This window comes from Microtus oregoni, unplaced genomic scaffold (assembly GCF_018167655.1).
Source record: "Microtus oregoni isolate MIOR12 unplaced genomic scaffold, Mior012 000002F_ref0000024, whole genome shotgun sequence".
Taxonomy (NCBI): domain Eukaryota; kingdom Metazoa; phylum Chordata; class Mammalia; order Rodentia; family Cricetidae; genus Microtus; species Microtus oregoni.
The window spans coordinates 67616285-67629389 of record NW_024543061.1 but is presented as its reverse complement, the minus strand read 5'-3'; positions in this window follow the sequence as shown (position 1 = coordinate 67629389).

Genomic DNA, 13105 nt, shown 5'->3' with positions numbered 1-13105 from the left:
AAGGTGTGGGACATTCTATATAAGTGTATTATGTTTTTTCCCCCCTAGACAGTGGAACTTCCATTCAAAAGTCAATAGGAATCAGAGTCTTGACTGGAGTGGCATATAAAGAGAAAAGGGCATCTTTTATATCCGACATTGAAAGCCACAGGTACCTCTTGGGAGCCTGGCTTAGGAGTATATGAAGGCCAGCAAAGGGTGGGCAGGGATTATGGCTTCACCGATCAGTCTCAGCTTTTGGACCAACTGATAGTTTCATGACCTGGAAAAGAGGAGTATTACAGAGTGATTGACAGGGTTTTACACTCTTCAAACTTTAGGAACTACTTTATGACAGGTTGGAATCCCTTTCTTGACTGTCTACATAGTTGGCACAATAGGGTCTAAATGGATATGGCTGGGTTTTTTTATTTTTATTTTTTTCTGGCCCAAATCTAGGCTGATAAACAGTCGAAGCTTGAGATCAGCCTGATGTCTGTCTGAGTGAAGATGTACCCAGTCTCTGTCTCAAGGAGAACTTTTTTCAGGGACTTTCTAAATCTTAAAATCACCTTGAATTTTATCAAGTTCTTCCTTAGTAAAGGGGCCTAGCTGCTGAAGTCAGTAAGGAAATTCATGAGTAAAAATAAGCCCTTCAAAGCAAGTGGCAGGAGGGACGTAGCAAAGTCCAAACAATCCTAGAAGTCACTGTGGGTCAAGAGGATCATTTATGAGCTTAAATAAGTCACCGGGCAACTTCTCTGGGTTCTTCAAGCAGTTTCTCAGTTTTCCCTTACATTGATGGATATCCGAAATGGCACCTGTACCCAAATGGTCCATTTAGTTCCAGCTACTTCTCTCAGTGTTGGGAGCTCTTGTGGATATGGGGTTCCGCTGTCTTCATGATGGGAACTTTAGATGCCAGGGAGTCAGGTTCAGGAGGTGTAGTAGGAGTGATTTGAGAAGGAAGTACCAGAGTTCCCCTTGAGAGACTTTCGGAATGGAAGTAGCAGGTTGTCTAGAACATCCAAGAAAGTCTCTCCTATCCTCTGGTTCTTCGTGTCCCAGTGAGACTACTGGATTTTTGTCAGAGAGCCACAAAGGTTTGGACACATGGAATCTCTCACCATTTTCCTTGCCTTCTATGAAAGAGATCTAGTTACAGAACAGTATTCTAATTAAGACAACTTTTGTGGGGCCTTATCTCTCTATCCCCCAGTTTGTATGGAGGCAAGGCAGTATTGTAATAAAACACAATTTTTGCCAATGGTTAAGGATACACCTAAGAGAGGAGCCTGCTGGGTGAGAGGAGTTTCCCATGTAACAGAGAGAAGAGCAGACAGCTGTAGCCCTTATTCCCACCCTGAGGTAGGGCTCTTCAGGAAGCAGGGCATACTGAAGACTCCAGAGTCTCCCCACTTTGCAATCTCTCCAACCCTAGCTGAAGGTTTTCCCTCATAACTTCTGTCCCTGTTCCAGGTGGGACATTCTTGGGTACATCCAAAGGCAGTCTGGATCATATAGCAGCGCCCAGTGGCACCCCTTGGTCAGTCAGAGGTGAACATGCTCCACGGTTGCCTGGAGGTGGGAAGTGTTATAGTGAAAACAAATGTGTGGGCTAACACGAATGCTAAAATATCAGGATCCAGACGGCCGGGCAGGAGGATAAGAAGGCTTGCAGCTGGGTTCGAGACGAGCTCTGACAACAAGAACAGACAGTGTCGCCCGAAGAATATAGACAAGGCTCTGTCGCCCTCCCCCGGACCCTTGCATCTAATGTATCTAATTGCAACAGACTAAATTGTAAGAATGATTTCGCAGACAGCCCCCTCCTGTTGCAGGAGGGAGTCCATCCCCAAAGAAAGGAGTTAGCTATGAGGTCATCGAGGACAGCTGCAGTTACACCTAGCCACTGTGTCTCCTGAGTGCCAGAATGCCCCTTAGTAGTGAAGCAGCCTTGAAGCTGCAGCTAGGCAGTGGCCACTGGGTCAACACATACACCTAACAAAGGGTCTGTAATCCTCGAAGACCTGATACCATTGTGTCAGTTCCAATCGTGATTTGGACGACGCCTCTCTCCTTTTGTGAAGATCACAGGAAAAAACACCCCCAAAGGAAGAGCTTGTCAACCACGATTTGGGACACAAAAAGGGCCACCTCACCCCTAAATTTGCCACCCACCTCATACATATATAACCATAAAAACCTCACAAATTCCTCTCCTCGGAACCTTCTGTGTCTGGACGCAGGCCCCTTTCTTATTTCCTTAGGGCACTTGTTTTGCTGAGCCCTGCTAAAAATAAACTTCTGTCAGACTGTCCTCATCTCTTGACAAAGCCTAGGTGACTCTTATAACATCAACAGTAAGAGGTTGTCACTATTCACAAGAGTGAGGGACAGATGACCTGCTGCGCAAGCTTCCTGCGGCCAAGCTTGCTAACTGGAGTTTGGGCTCTGAGCCTCGCGGAGGGAAGAGAGAGCAGTCCTTCTGCAGGTCATCCCCTGACCTCAACATGCATATCCTGGCGTGTACGCCACCCACCTGCCTGTCTTCCCACCTCCTCTCCCTCAACAAATCAACACATCTGATGAGAGGAAGATCAAATAAACAAAACCTCAAACCAAAGAGAATCAGCCAAAAGGAAGAACTCATCTCTCTTCTCTTGTCTAGAAGACTTAGACAGCATAATCTTAATAGTTGCTGCTTCTTGAGAGTCATCAATGTGTGCAGACATTTTAGTTTATAGGTTTAAGCCAGTAAGGTAATTGTTTTGTCCTGAATCAGAGTTGGGGCATTGTAACAAAGACGGTTAAAGGGAAGGTTCTGGAACTCTAGAACTCAATCTACCAGCAAATTGGAAAAGGGGGAAGCCATATCTTGGTACAGAGGAAAAGAAAAGAGAGAGGGGAATCTTGGGAGAATGAAAAATAGAATAATGCTCTCTCTCTCTTTTTTTTTCATTTAGCCCCAGACGTGCCCACACAGAACGTAGACTCAGCTGAGATGTGAATTGGCCTGGTGCTGGGCATGGCCTGCATCGCTATCTGATCCTGGGTTGTCCTGGTATCACGGTCTTGAAATGGTGAACACCTGAGTGCCACCTAGAGACAGCCAGGAAGGAGGAGAAAGGAAAATGCCTTCAGAGGGACGGGCTGTGATCATTCCTGTGGTACACTCACCTGGTTGGCTAACCAGCTGTGTGACTGTGGGGTCTGGTGACTTTGTGAGAAGACATGGACAAGCAGCTGACAGCAAAAGGTTTTGTTTAGAAGAAAAAGGCAGAGGGGCTGTGAGGGAGCAGCAGGCTCTGGCCCCAGAGCCACTCTTTCTTTTGGTAGGGTTCTGAGGTGTTGAGGGGAGTTTGATTCTCAAGAGGGGGAGCCAAGTGGCTACTTATCTTGACTGACAGATGGGTTGTAAGTTTGGACGTCCTATGTATTCATGGGCTTTCTATCCTCGAATTTTGGTGGTTGTATGTCCGTTCAACCATGCATATATGAAGAACAGCTGGGGGTCATTTCAAGGGCAGATTCGTGTTCACAATACTTGTGCTTGCTTCATAGGGGCTTGAGTAGCCCCTGATTATCCCTTCTTCATGCGTCCACTGGGCCAAACCGTACTTACAGGGAGGAAGAGCTGAGTATCGCCCTACGAGGAAGGGGCGGACACATCTTTGAAGGAGAGTGAGTGTCCTAGGTCTCAGTGGCCGGCTCCCTACTAACTTGCACTCCAGGCGTGACCCCATGCCAAAGGCCTGAGAATCGAGGGCTCTCTCAACTGCTATAAAAGAATCTCATTTGCCTCAGGGAAGCAAATCTCTGTTGAAAAGTAGCCTGCTGCGTCGTCTTCCACAGTGTCTTTTGTGTGTGTGTGTGTGTCCTTTATTACAACTTTGTATCAAATTCAGTCTTATCATACTTTAGCTCTATGTCTTGGGCTTTTCCAAGGTCCCATGCCCATCACAGTCTCAAGGACTAACTACTGCTGATGTTGCTCAGCCTCTTTTATAGGTTCTCCGATCAAAGAATTTCAAAATAGACTCAGCAGGGAAGTCAGGGACAATTTGATTGGTGTTTGGGAGAACACCTCTTGATTACTGTCACTTTTAACTACTGAGTCTCATCTCCAGCTGTCAAGGTATGATGACTTCCTGTGGGGTAGTTGCCTATTCAGGTGATTGACAGGTTCCTTTGGGTTAAGGCAATGTCCTTGATTTTTAAAATTTTTTGGATAGTTTAGAGTGTCATGCTTCCACTCAGGGTCAAGGGTCACCTCAGAACCTATTCTTCTGGCTGAAAATCATGTTAATAATGATTGATTTAAAAATCAAACAAACAAATCAAATAACCCCCAAACTGAAAACACCCAAATAAACTAAACCCCCAAATCTATAAAACAGCTGTGCTTTTCCAGGAGGAAGTCACTGTCACTTCCTGAGCTCCACAGTCCAGCCACTTGCACAGGAGGGCACCTGTGACAGCTCCTCCTGCCTTCCCATGACATTTCAAATCCAAAGGAGGACAACTGTGGTACTTCCCCCTTCTTTTTTTTTATTTATTTATTAAAGATTTCTGTCTCTTTCCCGCCACCACCTCCCATTTCCCTCCCCCTCCCCCAATTCAGTCCCCCTCCCTCGTCAGCCCAAAGAGCAAAGAGGGTTCCCTGCCCTGTGGGAAGTCCAAGGACCACCCACCTCCATCCAGGTCTAGTAAGGTGAGCATCCAAACTGCCTAGGCTCCCACAAAGCCAGTACGTCCAGTAGGATCAAAACCCATTGCCATTGATCTTGAGTTCTCAGTAGTCCTCATTGTCAAAACCAGTGTTTTCCCCAGAGAAATGGGAATTGGCATCGGAGGTTAAGAAAGGAGTGGGTGTGTCCATTCTCGACAGACTTGTCACACAGAAGTGTTGGCAGGAGGGTGGGGGTGTGCCTCTGGAGAGGTTTGCTTGGCGTTGCTCCTTTCTGTGTGACAGGAACAACCCTGGATTGGGAAATAGAGAGGGCTCTAGAGTTGGTCCAGCCTGGTTTTGAGCCTTTTGCATATCAAACGGGCATCATGAGCCCCTGGCGGCCTGTTACTCCAAGAAAGGGCATATTTTGTGATTGTCACCAAGCACAACCTGTAGAAAGGCTCCCCAACCAGAAGTGCCAAGTGTCTTGTTCTCCATGGTGCCGCTTCTGAGTCCAAAAGGCTTGTAGTTCCTTTCCAAGTCTGAGTGAGGGGGAGATTATGCTTGCCGTATTCTACATCCAGCAAATGAAAGGACATGTCCCACATTAAGGTGGAATAGAAAGAAAAAAATGATGAGGCCATGGGAAGGGAGAAGTACCCCCAGTCTAGTATCTGTTTCAAGTCTCCACCAGGTGAAAATCAAGAATTCCAGCACAATGAACATTTCCTGTAGAGGCTGCTGGCCTAGAGATAATACTCCCCCTATGTTGTTACGTTAAACGAGCAACGAACGAGGCTTAAGGCCTAAGCCTGTATGACCTTCAAGTATGGCTTTACTCCTTTCGCAGATATTTTCTGGGAACTCAAATAAACAAGAGTAACTGTTTACAGTGAAGATACCCCATCAGTCTGCGTCAGTGTGGCTTAGGCAATGAGGCCTCACCCGTTGTCCTTCCAGGTCACCCCTGCCCAAGGAGCCGCTTTGGGGTCTCATTTAAATTTCTTAGTAATTTGGAGACAGTAACTTCGAAAACTCCCCTCTAGGTCGAAAGACTGTGAAGTGGGACTCTTCTTAGGGAGGCAGCACCCCTGCTGTGACAAGCACATGCATGCTTAGCATACATGAAAACACAACAAACGAGCAAAAACAACGAAACACTCAAAACGTTTTCATTTTCTTTTTGAAAATAAATTCAAATTTTTCTCACACTGGCTCTTCTGGAAATTCTTTTCTGCATCAAGGCAAAGACTAGTGTTTTATCTGAGTCCGGGAGCCTCCTTGGCCTGCTGTGGGTGAGCACGTGGAGCTGCCCCTGGTCAGGGGCAGGGTTGTGCTTCTTGTTCTCTTGTTCTCTTTCATCCCCAAGACACTGAAGAACGCTTGCCAGATGATTTCTGGGTCAGCAAGGAAACTGTTGGGGCCACATAACTGACGATCCATCCTTTGTTCCCCAAGTTGGGATGGTTTAGGCGCTAAGGAGCTGGTATGAATTCATGGAGAGTCCATGTTGGTGGTGTGGCTGGTATAGGCCTTGGCCTTCACCACCTTGTCATTTTGAATGAAAGGTACATGGGACCTATTTTATCAACTGTAGAAAGTCCCTTGCCTGAATGTCCTACTAATTATTTGTTTGAAGACAATTAGGATCCAGTTATGTGTTAGGCTCAGCTCAGAACTGGGGGAGAGCCCCGGCTTTGCTCCTTCAGCCCTTTGGCCTTTGGCAGGCCTGTGCTTTGCTGTGCACACCTTTCTGTGGTTACTATGGGACTCCAGGAGAACGTTCAAGTTCAGGGCTTTGAAAAGCAAGCACTCTCCCTTCCGTCTCCACCAGCAGCAGCCCTGAGTAAGCCAGGGGCCTAGCTGGTGGGATGCCACCCTAGTGTTAGCTGTTATGGCCCTGGAAGCTGCTGCCGTCAGAGTGTAGGGTCTCTAGTAATAGACCAAAGATTTTGTCCACCAGCAACACTTCTAAGAGGAGGCCATAATGCAGTTGACGGTGCACAGTTTCTCCTTCTGGAAAAATCTCAGCTGTGTGCATAGCCATAATTGTGCTCAGGGCCTGCTAACATAATTGGCCTGTCTAGCAATAAAAGTCAGCTTAACAAAGTGAAAATTTCTCTCAGCCAATGGAGTGAGGCCTGGGCAACAGGAAGACACTGAGCCTGTGAGCTGGCCTTTCCACTTTTTAAGAGTGGTGGCCTCCACTCTTAAAACTTTGGAGTCACGGACCCCACATCTCTACTCTCTAGTAAATAGCCTGCCTGGGCAGTGGTGAGTTCCAGGGGGATAGTGTGGACTCTACTGACATAATTTGTCTCAATTCTCTAAAATTTAACTTCCTAGTGTGTGTCCAAAGCACATAACCAGGGTCTCCATTTCGCATTTTATGCCAGAACGTGCCTCTTCCCCCTTGACTCTGCCTCAGAGATATCTTCATTGTGTCTATACCACTGGCTTCTATGCATGGCCTATGCATCTATAGACAGATTCATAGAGGCAGGATTTTTTTCAGAAGAAAAATGAAATAATAGGGTAGCCAACACTTGCTTTGTATACATTGCTCCTTTTCACTGTTTACCCACACAGCATGTTTCTAGGCTCATATGCATGAATTCAGGCTCATGAAGGGGCATCAGGAAAATGCCTTGAGTCCAATTTTCAAACAATGTCTATTTGTTAAGCATGTGTTGTCCGTCTCTCTAACTTGGCAGCCTAAGAAAGTGTGTCTCAAGGCACACTCCAGTGGAGTCTTGCATAATCATCAAGCTTAAAATACAATGTCCATTGACAGACACAGGTTCAGTTGCCGGCTCTGATGACCTCTCTCAACCCTTCACAGGCTTGACTCAAAGGAAGCAGGGATGCGATCTCTCTGGTAAGACACCAGCCAGCAGAAGCCCTGTCTGGATACGCTGCCTGCTAAGTTAGCTGATCTAAAAGGCCAGCCCCTGAACAAAGACCTGAGACCTTGACAAGGCCTACCGTAAAGACCCACTTCCAGGAACACACAAATGCTCACTTCCAGGGCCTATTTTGAGGACATTAGAAAATAAAAGGGAGTCATGGGCTATGAAGGTACCATTAATCCATTCTAGGCTATGAAGGTACCAGTAATCTATTCTGGGCTATGAAGAAACCAAGAGGTGGGGGTGAAAGCTCTGCATATTGGTAACAGGAGACCCTTTCTTTCAACTTTCTCCTACTCGGTCAAGTACATTCATCTTTTCCGCAGCTGCTTACAAGTCACTTGACAAGGTACAGATGAGCCTTCCGTGAATTAGTGATAGGCTGGGGAGGCCAGTGGGAGTCTTAGTACCTTCAAGAAGCCTTGGATAAGTTCAATAAAGGGCTGGTGCAGGGGTCTTCAGCCCTGGTTGCTATTCTCACCATAACCAGGTGAACTGCTCAATTCTGAATGGTCGCCCTCTGGTCAAAGATGTTAAAAGGAAGAGGGAGCACCCACTTAGTGTTTGGCTGCTCTAGATCATCCATCAAAAGTGATGCCTGTGGCCCAAATGGGTGAGTCTCTCCAACTGGACACACAGTTAAGAGATGTGCTTGCCATATTCATACTTTCATATTGGGGCCTCACTGTTCAACAAGAAAACCTTTTTCTGGGGGCATCACAAACACAGACACAAGGATCTCATTGTCAAAATGGTTCTTGGGGTTCTACACTAGCTCTTCACCAACCCCCAAAGAGCCTACTCCATCAGGTTACTGACGGTTGCAATGCACCGTATTCAACCAAAATGTTAGGGATCCAGCCCCTCCAACCAATCTGGACTGTGTCTTCATGGATGGCTTCTGCCACTCTGCTCAGCACTCGTCTCATTATGGCCTTGACATACGGGTTTTGTCCACATTGCTGGCTACAGAGGGTGCTGTGACCAGGGGCCCTGCTAGCAGAGTCTTTATTAGCCAACTGAGGCAGGTGTGGCCAGACGATCTCACACTGCTCTGTTACCAGAAGCTGGAGCAAAAGTAGCTTCCTTCCAATGAATTACTCAAAAGTTATGAGAAAAATATGGTAAGCCCCTTACCCCAGGGCCTCAAGGCTTGAAGGACTTGAAGAAATAGCATCAAGAAAATTCCCAAATTTGGACAAAGTTGCAAATATGGGGAAGAGAAAAATGGCTGGAACCTTCAGAGATTATTGCAAATCAAATAAGGAATCCCTTTCTACATTGGAGAATAGGGGAAGGGAGATAGAAGATGACCTTCAGAAACCACTGCTTAAGAGTTGAGGAAGGTGGGGGCAAGAGATAAGCTGGCTCAAGGAAATATTTTGAGCCAGAGTGAAAACCATGAAAATTGTACCTGAATGGATGCCCTCGGAGGCCAGTCTTCTCTGGTAGATATGCTTCCATTCCAGAATAAACTAATTTAGAGGAAGAACATTCCAGAATAAAATAATTTAGAGGAAGAAAACAGAAATGGGAAGAAAGGAAGGAAGACTCCAGGCTTCCCATGTAAGCTTGAGGGCTGGGCCTAAGAGTGACGTCCCAAATGGAGCCGAAGAATTAAAAATCGGATAGGGAGTTGGTCAGGTTATGAATCTCTTTGCCATATTAGTCAAGCCAATCATTGGCCTGAATCGTTAAATACAGAAGTGATTTTTATCTCAGTAGGTGTGACCAACATTAAGAAGAACACTTCTCTTTAATACCTGCATATGATAACTACATGCCATGAGCACAGTACACACAGTATGTATTTAGTCATTCCCCTTCTGGGGTACATTTAGTCTGTTTCTAGGTGTTGATGCTACTCCACACACCATCTATCTGAGAATGTCATGAGGGCTTTGGGAATGGACAGAACAAGGTTTGAGTCACATCATTGCTGTCTACTGTATGACACTAGGGACCTTCTCTTCCCAGTGTCAATTCCTTCTATCGTAAAGTGGGAGTGGCAGTCAGCTTGCAGGGACATGGTGGGGCCAGAAGGAGAAGGTGCCTACTCAAAAATGATGAGACAGTGCCTACTTAGCTCCTGTGGCGACTTGGGCTTTCGAAGTCCTTTTGCCTTGCCCAAGTTCTCTCTGCCGTGTATGGATATGACTGTGCAGGGCCCTGTGGGGGTGGTCTCAGGAGGAAGACGTTAGAGAAACACAGGTTCAGCTTGATCTAAGTCTATCATATCCTCAAAGGCACAGTCTTCAGAGTGAACAGAGGACAGGGAGGATGTCCCTGGGCAGCTGTAGGTGGGAGGTGGGCTTCTTGCCTCTCTTCAGTAGATAAGCTCTTCACTCTAGAGAGTTCCACCTCCCTGGGGAGAAGCTCTATGCTCAGAGGAGGAAGAATCCTGTGGAGGGTCCTCATACCAGGATTTTACAGTCCTGTCAGCCAGCTGGTGGGCTGCAGATAGTGTCAATCATGTGTTGACCAAAGTCCACAGCTCTGCTTGGCTATCTGTCATTCACCATTTACTTGGCCACTGTTTTGCTCAAGTGTCACCAACCCCCTGTTAAAGGACTCAGAACAGATAGGGTTTGGCCGAAGGCAGGCATTGTCTCGAGTGCATCTGCTTCCTCACCATGAGGTCACCATGGTGACTTGGAAGTGCTTCTTCAGCAAAGGGGTGCCAGAGACGGGGGGAGTATTCTCACCAGAGCCTGCTCCACTTGGGCCATGATGGAACACACCCTTGGTGGTTCTCTTTGCTGCCTCTACTATCCCTGACTCCTTCTTCAATTTGCAAAAGCTTGTCTATGCGCTCAGAATTTTCTAGATCACTGATCCAAATAGCGGGTCACAGACTGACTTCAGGTGCTGGCTCATGGGGAAAGGAGAAAAATAAGGACAAAACAATGTGTCCCCATAATGCTGAGTTGGTTCGATTTGTTGCTCCTGACTCTGGGAGATGCGGTGATTGCTTTCCTGGCATTAAAACAGCCATTTCTTCCCTCTTTTAAAAAATGACAGTGGTTTCCTTTACAAACGGAAGCATTTAATTTTAAATGCTATTTTAAAATTAGTTTCTGTGATTAGTTTCTGGCTCAAGAACTCTGCCTGTATCCTACTGGATGTTGATGGTTTTCTATGTTGATTTGCAAGGTGTTCTATATGGTAGAAATATTAACTCCTAGAAAATACTTCTATTACTTGACTTTACATATTTTATATACTTTTCAATGCACATTGGGTATGCTACACATTTGTATTCAAGTTTATGCACAATTTGGATAAGGAGACCATTGGAAACAGTCAAACTACACTTCACATGCATTTCGAGTTTGGATGACACTCCTCCTTTACCTTGATATGTACTGGCTTTACTTGCCAATTTGTTTTGAAGTCTTTATTTGGACATATCAAAACCTAGGTAACTATAACTAGAATGTTAAAGGTTCACAATTTTAATTTTCTGCAGAATCCAAGTGCCTACTAAATGCTACTTCAAGAGACCCCTTTGCCTTTCTGTTTCCCCCAGGTGTGGCCACTGTCATTAGAATAGGCACATAGGTCCTCTGACACATTACAGAAACTTGAGAGATGACGTTGCCGTATTTAAGTGTATTGTCAATTATGTGATCACTTAAAGCAAATTAAAAAAATACATCTCATTACTTTCCATTCCTCTGATACCTTAGACACATCCCAACAGCGTTCCTCATGGATTCATTAACATAAAATGCCATTGTCAGCACATTGTTACAAAGTTCACTCCCAACAACTACAATTATAACTTGCACCTTTCAATTGTCACTAAGTCAACTATAGCAACAACTGTTTCTGTTTAACTGAAGAATGAGGTGCCCCAGAGGCAGAGATGGGGACGACAGAAGAGAGTCAACCTTAACCTGATCCAGTAACTCAAAAATAGTGCCTTCCATACAGACTTTGCTGCTATATAGACTCACTTTCCTCCATCTGATCGCTCTCCTGTGTGAAGGGCGATGCTTTCATTTTGGAATTGTTTCCATGGGAACCAGGGGTCTCAATCAACCCCCGAAACAGCTCATTCGTGGTTGTGGATCAAAGGACTTGGGCACCATAGGGTGAGGAGAAAGCACCTGATTTTAATTCAGTAGGGTCTCTGCCTGTGATGTCTAATCATGTAACATGGAGCAAGAGGCCCCATCTCTGTGTCTCATCTTTCTGCCTCTGGAAAACAAATTGGTTCCCTTGGATGTAACAAAAGCCAAAAAAACAAAAACAAAAAAACTCCATGCAATTACAAAATGAAGGTATTTGCCTCTTGGTAATTATTTAACGTATAGACTGGACAATGGTTGTTGTCCTGTGCCAAGCAGTTACTTTGCACATGTGACCAAGAGCAGGCTTGTCATACAGAACGCTGATAGTGATCTCGTGACTATGCTTTGTTAAAGTCCACATATTACCACTCTTTGTACAAAAATATCATTAAAATGTATTATTGAACTAAGTGGACCTTGATGAAAGTTGAGTGACCTAAAGATTCCTGAAAAATAGAATGACATTCCTATAAAAAAGAATGAAAGAATTCACCCTTGTCCTGCCCATAGAATAATCTCTCCGTCATGCATTTTAAAAGGTCTAATTGGGCCACACAGGAGTTGATTTAAAACATCCTCAGGAGCTAAAACATGACTTCACGTGTTAGCCACACATCCTGCGTGGCACGGCCCACTGTGCCTTGTGAGTCTGGGCAGCAGCCACAGTCATTTGAAGAAAAAAAGACAATAAAGGGGGCCATTAGCAGCTTGATTCCTGGAGATTTTTGGCTTCGTCTCAAAGCATTTTTTCAACAACGTAGAGTCCACCACATTGTTGCACACTACTGCAGATTCAGTGAGCGCTTTTGAGCTTTCGTCTCCACTGCGGTTTATCGCTCATGGATTTCCTGGCTATGGTTAATGCTAATACACCTCTCTGTCCAAAACAGTTTTTACTACTGGGAAATCCAGAAAACTGACAACTAGTGCCACAGACCATTCTGCCATCTTTCACTGGTGTCCCCAGTAGGGACTAAGACTGGCTTGGCTGCTATAACCAGATACTTCATTTCTTCCACAGAGTTCTGTAGGGTTTTCCTCCGGTCACCAGGAGTAGAGTCTCAGCAGGATGCTGCCTCCCCAGGGCACCTAGTCAGTGCCCTGTGGCCACGAAGGCCTTCTGAATAAAAGGCTTTGAAGGACTCCTAAAACTACCAGGTAGCTAGGGCAGTGTGTCTGGGCAGTAGGGAGGACATCCAACTGTAGGAGCTCATGTACCCTCAGCCCTTCCCTGAGGACCTGACTTCATGTTGTATGCTGGTCCCACCACTTGGAAAGACTTGACTGCTCCTGTTCACGCTACAGGAACTTATCTGAAGTACTCAGAGGGCTGCATCCCTCATCTTTCAGGGTCTTGGTGCTCCATGCCTGTCTGTGGAATGAATGAATGAATGAGTGAGTGAGTAAGTGAGTGAGTCAAGGAGAGACATTCCCAGTCCCAGTTAATGCTCTGCAGCTCAGTTGATGAC